The sequence below is a fragment of the Lacerta agilis genome, chromosome 3 (assembly GCF_009819535.1).
Source record: "Lacerta agilis isolate rLacAgi1 chromosome 3, rLacAgi1.pri, whole genome shotgun sequence".
Taxonomy (NCBI): Eukaryota; Metazoa; Chordata; class Lepidosauria; order Squamata; family Lacertidae; genus Lacerta; species Lacerta agilis.
The window spans coordinates 23,592,766-23,601,497 of NC_046314.1; positions in this window are offsets into that span (position 1 = coordinate 23,592,766).

Genomic DNA, 8,732 nt, shown 5'->3' on the forward strand with positions numbered 1-8,732 from the left:
AGTTCCGGCACCTCTCAGCTGGGCGCCATTGCCATTATAAGAGAACAAGGGAGGTGCTCATGGTGAGTTCCAGCACCTCTTTTTCTAGAAAAATAGCACTGGTCCCAAGAACATCTGTATAGTATTGCAGCTTTAAAGTAATCCAGTGATGCAGCCATAGTTCAATAATTTTACTGGATCAGATTTGACATTTTACCAAGATTTTAAGCATGCTTCACAAAACCAATTCAACTCTAGAAAACTTTTAAAATACATCACTGCTAAGTACTGTTTCAGGATATAAGGCTCAAAACTTTCCAAAACTGATCCTAATTTCATATTGCAGAGGAAAACCATGTATGCAGTCAGAACATTCTTCAACATTTTCATCACAGCAGCTCCCACTACTAAAAAAGTCAAGAGGTTATGCAGCTTAAAAATGACTTGTTTCTGTCAGTGGGCAACTGCTGATCACGTCTACAAGAAATACTTCATGTGTGAATTTTCCTCCTGCATACATATTACATCCAGTTACAAGTAGGTAGCCGTGTTGGTCTGCCATAGTCAAAACAAAATAAAAAAATTCCTTCCAGTAGCATCTTAGAGACCAACTAAGTTTGTTCTTGGTATGAGCTTTCGTGTGCACACACACTTCTTCAGATACACTGAAACAGAAGTCACCAGACCCTTATATATAGTGAGGGTCCCTCCCCACTCTCTCACTATATATAAGGGCCTGGTTACTTCTGTTTCAGTGTATCTGAAGAAGTGTGCGTGCACACGAAAGCTCATACCAAGAACAAACTTAGTTGGTCTCTAAGGTGCTACTGGAAGGTATTTTTTTATATTACATACTTAACATTGATATATCACCTTTCATGCCCATATATATTATCGAAGTGCAATGCATACATGTCCTAAACCCCAAAATAAAAAGGAGCACCTTTGAAATAGTGCATTGAAAAGATTAAGGCATCCAATTCCACCTCTAGATGAACATGACTATCTGTGTCAATGTGGATGGGGACAGACATTCAGATGCACTCCAAACAGAAATTAAAAGGGCCCCTCTATATCCACTTTGAAGTAATGGGGTTTTAATCCCACGGTTTCTGATCCAGCAAGTAATAGGCACACAAAAACTTCCTATGTGCAGATCTCTTGATGTAGTTCATGGAAACTACATCAAGTGTTTTGTGAATAATAGCAGTGATCCAGTGTTGAATGTTCATTTGGAAGCAAGAAATATGTTGTGCTAAAGTGCAGCATAGAAACATCAGAGTTTTGTTTATTGCAAATAAATATTGGTGATATGATATTTTAAACAAATACTTTACTTTTATATTTATATTTTTCACAAACATACGAGTCTGTTTTTAAAATGTATTGAAATTCCCTATGTAATTTTTATCTTTATATTTATTGAGTATGACATTAAAAAGGCAAATTAGTTGTAGGTTTAAGCTGGCGGGTATGTGGAAATATGCTGAAATATAATGGGGCAGGCAATTTAAGCAAAGTCTGAAAGTCTGAAGATAAAACTGACTATAGAAAGTGAATATCATACCTCTCAAGCCGTGGCCTAGTTAAGTTACAGATGTGATAATTCCACATCTATAATGGGGCAATTTCTTTATTAGGCCAATGAAAATAACACAAAATGAGAGGGCAAGCTTTCAGATTCCCTAGAACTACCACCCATACACATGCCTCAGCTGATGCAAGCACCTTAATTCTTGTCATGAGAAAGTCTGTCACAGATCTCCTATTGGCATAATGGGGTCATTGGATTGGGCTCTGGCTCCAACTAGGTCACAAGGAGGCAGGAGGGAAATCTCTTTGGGAAAGTAGCCAGCTTCTAATCAGTTTTGCCGACTCACATAAGAACATGTGTCAATATTAGAGGCAAGTTGCAATCCATATTAAGGAACGGCTCTAGTGACCCCATGATGCCCTCAGAAATCTACAATACTGGTGAGTACCAATCGTACTGTCCACTACAGGCATCGTGGGGTCACTAGATTGGGACATACCAGAGCTTACCAATTAGGGCAGGTCCCAACTGCAATCTAAGATCTACACTTCAGGTATATGCCAATCATACTATCTTCAAAGAGCATTCGTGATATGGCTGATGCAATTTTGCAGCAGAGGGGCTCCAAGATGGCCCTGTTCATTAGTGATAGCTGCAAGGATGGGGCAAAATACTGAGGGACCACCACACCTAATTCACCTGTAATATTAATCAAAACACCCCTGTTCCTCACCTATACTGCTTAACACTTACAATTAACACTTACAATTGCTATGAGAGGCTTCATTCACAGTCCCAGTCTGCTACAAGGGAGTTGAAGCGGTGCTGGTGCTCCCACAACAAGGGTACCAATGACCCATGCAGATTGCAGCTTCTTCCAAAACAACAGAATTGCACTGGGGAAACCTGCTTTCATACCTGGAATGCTCTCGTTGCTTAATGCTAAAGCATTACTATTGAATGGGGCTTTTACCAGGTAAGCATAATTCCTATTATTTGAAAGGCAGACCTAAACTTCTTTACACTGCATTTCCTTTCATACAATGAGTTAAGCACTAGCACAAACAGTTGAGTATGTAGAGTCAGTAGATTTGCGACTGTGGATCAAACTACATAAGATGCAAAAGGTATTTTAAATGTTAAATAGAATTTGCTGGGGGCTCCAATGAGAATATGAACCATGGTGCAGGGGGTTAGCTCTCTTCCCCACTACAGACTCAGTTGACATTCTGCCCAGCTGCTGCTATCCAAGAAAGGAAGCTCCCATTGCTGCCAGCAGGATTTGTGTGTCTAGCATCATCAATAATTTGATCCACAACCACAAATCTTCTGAACATGAGCAATGGCCTGAATAAGTTTTTGTCTTTTGCATTTTTGTCATTAGCATTATGTGTTGTTTGACCACACTATAACACCCACCTGGAGCTAAAGCCCTCCTAACAAAGCAGTAACTGTGCTCATAGGAGCCAAGTCCTAAAATATTTGAGCCCCCACCCCCCACCCCAGTTGATGGACATTGTCATTCAAATGGTGTGTGTGCACTGCATCATGTGGTCAATTATGCAAGACAGGGCTTATCTGGGGCCTGCAGTATTTTATTCAAGTTGGCACCCCTTATTGTGCTGATTTATCGCTTGGGAAGAAAGAAGCAGTGTCGGGCAGGGGGATTCCTAGCTCCCCACTGACAGACTGGCTTATCACTGCTTATCTTCATTTTTAAACTTCTTTCTCTATATGCTCACCTGGGACAGGCAAACTCAACGAATTCACAGCTTGTACATGTGTTTCCTCATTTAGCAAGGAAGCCCCATCCAGTTCATGATCTAGCTTGGAAGTGCTTGTTTTTAACCTTTAAAAACTAAAACAGAGAAAAGTACTATATTGCTTGGCAAAAAGACTAAAGCAAAATATGTTAAGCATTTGGCCTCTTCAATTAAATCCCCCCCATTAACATTTATGCATATAAAACCCAAGTCTTTGTTGAGGGAGTTTCTGTTGGTGCACCATGCTTTGGATAAACAGCTTGCATCCACCAGCAGCCATGCATTGAGTATTGTAGGCTCAATTATATGGGACTCCCCTCCAGTTGAGGTCAGGCAGGCCTCTACCCTGTTGATCTACCAGAATCTATTGAAAGCTTGTTAAATTCAGCAAGCATTTAGACTGAATTCTGATGCCTTCGCTTCAACTGGTTTTCATTCTTATTGCATTGAATTACTTGTACATGGCTTAGAGATGACTGCAATTAAGTGGTATAAGAATTGGTGAAACAAAACAAAAATGCTCACACATCTGCAAGGGAACTGCACAGCAAGTTCTCTTCCCTTCAGGGATTCTGCCATCAGTGTTTATACCGTACTTCTTTTCTATAATTTTGGCCGCAATGATCATTGTGCAACCAAGCCATCATCTGGAAAATCACATATTTGTCCTCATCCATCAAGAAATACCCATACATATCACCCATCTGGAGACCTCCCTGTGCACAAATGCATGTTTCAGAGAATGGAAAGCCCTTCATCCAACCCAGGGGTGTGGAGTGGAAGATGCTCTTGCACCTCACCAGCACGCTGTCTGGTCCAACAGTACTGATTGCTTTTTGGTGAGGAAATGCTCATTCTAGCAGTCAACTGCTATGTTGTAAGCATCTGTGTAATGAGGCCCGCCAATCACAGATTCAATGTTTAACCTGCTTTTCATCTTAAAAGCCCTTTTCTACACTGTCTTACCAGTAAGGTCCAAAATGCAATGTATCCTTTAAATAAATCCACACAGAATATCTTTCTTATTTCTGGCTCATTTAAAATATTGATTCCCCCACCCACCCTAAATTTCTTGTAATTAGCTATCTTTTATTGTTTCTCCGGTATCTCCAGAAAATCCTGTAACATTGTTTACTAATAAAGAACTTTTGTATATTGAAAGCAAATAAAAACGCCAACATGTTTTTGCACAAAACACCAGGATATGTTCCGTCTTTACCAACAAATACTATGCAAGTCTGGTCTTCTACTGTTAATGGATTGTGTTAATGATGCTGCCCCCTGCCTCCAGTAAATGTATTCTCTTCGGTTCTATCAACATTATTTTACTGGACAATATCTAATGTGAAATACTTAGGATTTCAACAATTACTATAAGTAATGGGCTATATATGGGCCAAAAGACTGTGACTGAATTCTAGCAAGATGGAGATACTGTGAAGAGGCTGTTGTGGATGAGAATGCACTCCCCTTGAAGGAGCAGGTAACATAGTATTGGGGTATTGGGGTACAATTTTCACTTGAAACTAAGTGGTGGTGATAAGTACCTTCTTTCTACTTTCAGCTGGTCTGCCAGCTACAAGGGCAGTGGTCCGTGCTCTGGTAACCTCTCATTCAGATTATTGTAATATATTGTACACGGAGTTGCCCTTGAAGACAATTCAGAAGCTTCAATTGGTGCAGAATGCAAATGCAAGAATTCTGACTGGTAAAGCAAGGAGGAGATCATGGTCACCCCTCGAGGGTCACTATTTTGTGGGAAGTATTCCAACAACATGCCAGAAATTTAGGTTTGCACAAAGGAAGTGCGCTAAAGCACTCTGGTGCAAAAAAAAACCCAACTTTTTTAAAAGAAAAAGGAAGGGGGGGCTTTGTGTTAGGAAGGTGATGAGGAAATGCACTGAAAGTGTGGGATAACAATAGACTGGCAGGAAGTCTTATAACCTCCAAGCAAACAAACTGAAATAAATATTTGAGTCTCCTATAACCTCACAGCAGACAAATAATAATGAGTGCCCCTCATATAATCTCTGCAACTTTTGTGCAAATGAATGAGCAAGTTGTCCAAAGGAGCCCTAAACTCCACCAGTCTTCAAGCAGCTGTGTTGGCTGCCTATTCACTTCTGAGCCCCATTCATCATGCTGGTTGCTCACCTTTGAATCCCTAAATGGTTTGGGAACATGTCTCTTATATCAGTCTACCCTGTTTTTAAGATCAGAGGGAGGGGGCTGTTCTTCATGTTCCACTGCTAGGGGAAGCTTATTCAGTGGTGATACAGGAAACAGACTTCTCTGTGGCAATGTCACATTTGTGGAATGCTTTCCTCTTACAGGTGAGCATTGTTGTTGTTGTTTAGTCGCTTAGTCGTGTCCGACTCTTCGTGACCCCATGGACCAGAGCACACCAAGCACTGCTGTCTTCCACTGCCTCCCGCAGTTTGGTCAAACTCATGTTAGTAGCATTGAGAACACTTTCCATCCATTTCATCCTTTGTCACCCCTTCTCCTTGTGCCCTCAATCTTTCCCAACATCAGGGTGTTTTCCAGGGAGTCTTCTCTTCTCATGAGGTGGCCAAAGTATTGGAGCCTCAGCTTCAGGATCTGTCCTTCCAGTGAGCACTCAGGGCTGATTTCCTTCAGAATGGATAGGTTTGATCATCTTGCAGTCCATGGGACTCTCAAGTCTCCCCTCCAGCACCATAATTCAAAAGCATCAATTCTCAAAAACTCCATAGACAATGATAACAGGCGAGCATTAGGTACCACAATTGCTTTGGGTTTTTTGCAGCAGGTAAAGACATGTCTGTTTAATCAGGCTTTATAGGATTCTAACAAGTGACTGTTTTAGCCTTTTCTCTAGCTGTTTTTTTTTTAATTATTATTTTCTTGGTTTACAAAAGTACATGTCTTATCTCTTTTTTTCAAGTTGTACAGTCTTTTCTACAGATCAGTTACATTTGTTATGAGACATTAGTGTGGAGTACAGTATGAAGTCAGGAAGAAGAGGGCGGGGAGAGGAGGGGTAGTGGTATTATTATGTTTTACAGTGTACGTGTGGGGTTTTGTGTCAGCGTCAACTAGATAGGTTCTCTTTCTATTCGCTTGTCACATTTCCTTGGGAGTGAGAGAGGTTGGGGGCCCAGGGTATGGTTGGCTGTCTGTGGTTGGGTGCAATGGGGTTTGTTTGCATTTGTGGAGGGGCTGGGAAGGTTTGTTGGGTCAAGTAAGCCGGATTGATTTGTAAGCTGTTGGTGGATTCTTTTTGTTGTTTTGTTGGGCTGTGTATGTGATAAAGGGGAGCCATACTGGGGTAAAGGCATTCTCTTCCATGTGTCCCCTCTTTAGCCGTTTTTAAATTTGGTGTTTTAAGGGCAGTAATTCATCAATCAATCAAATCAATCAATCACATTGATATCCCACCTTTTTGCTCCCAATGAGCTCAAGGTGGCTTACATGGTTCTTCCCCTCCTTATTTAATCCTCACACCAACCCTGTGATGTAGGTTAAACTAAGAGGCAGTGACTGGCCCAAGTTCACAAAAGCAGCAATTTGAGCCCTAGTCTCCCATGTCCTAGCCCAATACATAAAAGAAACATTATTTTATGTTTTACCTTGCCCTGGTATTGGTATTATTGAAGGGTATGTCATATTTTAAAATAAAAAAAATACATAAATAAATAAATTGCTGCCCTAAAAAGTAAAGTTATCTAATTTAAGCTGCAATCCATCTCTTCCTGTGCACCTGGGGCAATTCTTCCTCAAAGTCACCATGGAATTTGTTTCCCCACTCCTTCTCCTTTGCTTCCCCTAAGCTGGGAGACCTGAATGGGTGGGTACACAGCAATGCACACCACCCTTAGAAAGATGGGTAGTCCAATGCATGCCTCCAATAGGCAGCTATCACATTCTTCTCTTGGCCCTGCATACTGACTGCCCATTCTGCATGCACAGTGCTAAGTTAGCACAGAATCCTGCCAAAAATAATTGTGCAGTTATGTATGACCACCCAGAGGCACATGCATCATTTTTACACATTGCATGTTGTTGTTTTTTCTTAGTTTTCCTTCTGGCAACTCCCTCCATCCCAACACTAATATTAAAACTTGCCAATGTGTCAAATTCAGCATGAGAACTGCCAGAAGTAGGGGCGGGAATCCAGTCCATATCAGCAATTGCTTGCATGAATTCTTACACAGCCTTTCTGAAACAAGGTATTTGCCCCGATCCACAGGCCTGGTTGTAGCAGCATCCAGGGTCTGAGCTGCTGGTGCCTGGACCCACCAACTCCACCCGCTTCATTGGTGGTCACCTTCATTATATTTCTGGAAAAGGGGGGAAGAGGTGAAGGATCTGGACCAAGGTAGAAAGGTGAATGTTGGAGCTGGATATCTGTTATCTGGTGCCAATTAACTGATGAGTGCTTGATCTATCAGCTAGATGCTCAAGTGGTTTGGCGGCAGTCTCCATCCTATCAGGACAGCTGCTTTTCAGTCACAATTGTCAGCTGGCTATATGGGAACACAGGAAGCTGCCAAATCAGACCATTGATCTATCTAGCTTAGTATAGTCTAAGTTGGTTTGCACTGACTCTCCAGGATTTCAAGGCAGGAATCTTTCCTAGCCCTGCCTGGCAACACCCAGGGATTAAACCTGGGAGCTTCTGTGAGCAAAGCATTGGCTCTGCCACTGAGCTACAGTTGTGTAATGGTGCTGTAAATGGACTTGGTGTTTCAGGCACAGAACAAGATTTATAACATACACAAACATAGTCTGGCCGAGGGGAATACATTTTCATTTGATTTGGAACTGCTTGTAAAATAACACCTGTTTGCAGCTCAGCTCACAAAAGTGCAACTGCTTTCAGCAATGGATGAGGAAGCAGGATGGATACTTTTGTGCAAGATTAGACTGGAAGATCAATTGTACTCTTGTTGTACTGTTGGGGGCGGGGCAGGGTGGTATACAGATGAATCTTTTCATGATTAAATACCAGTCCAAATCCTTCTAAAGAGAATAAAAAAGCATGGAGGGATTTTGTTTCGGATACTAAATTATACTACTGTTCTACATCTAGCTATGCAAAATTGCAGTGGCATCCAGAATGGCTTGCCAACGTGAGATAGCAACATCCACTATGGCAAGGATGCTCAGGTCACTTTTGATATATTGTCTTGGAATGGCTGGATGCAGAGGGGTGGAGGGAGCCAGGGGATTGGTGGTGGGATGATGATGAATGGTCAGAGGGAGAAGATTGGGAAGAGGAGGTATCAGAAACTGAAGAGGTAACAGGGTTTAGTGAGCAGGAAGAGGTTATGGGAGACAGCAGTCCAGAACCAGAGGCATAAGAGGAGGCTGGAGAAAAGGGGGACCAAGAGGCAGAGATGAAGCAGGCTGCTGAAGAAGCCAGGGGGGTCTCCCCCTCCTGCTGTGACAAGCTTCATTCAGAAGATATGCAG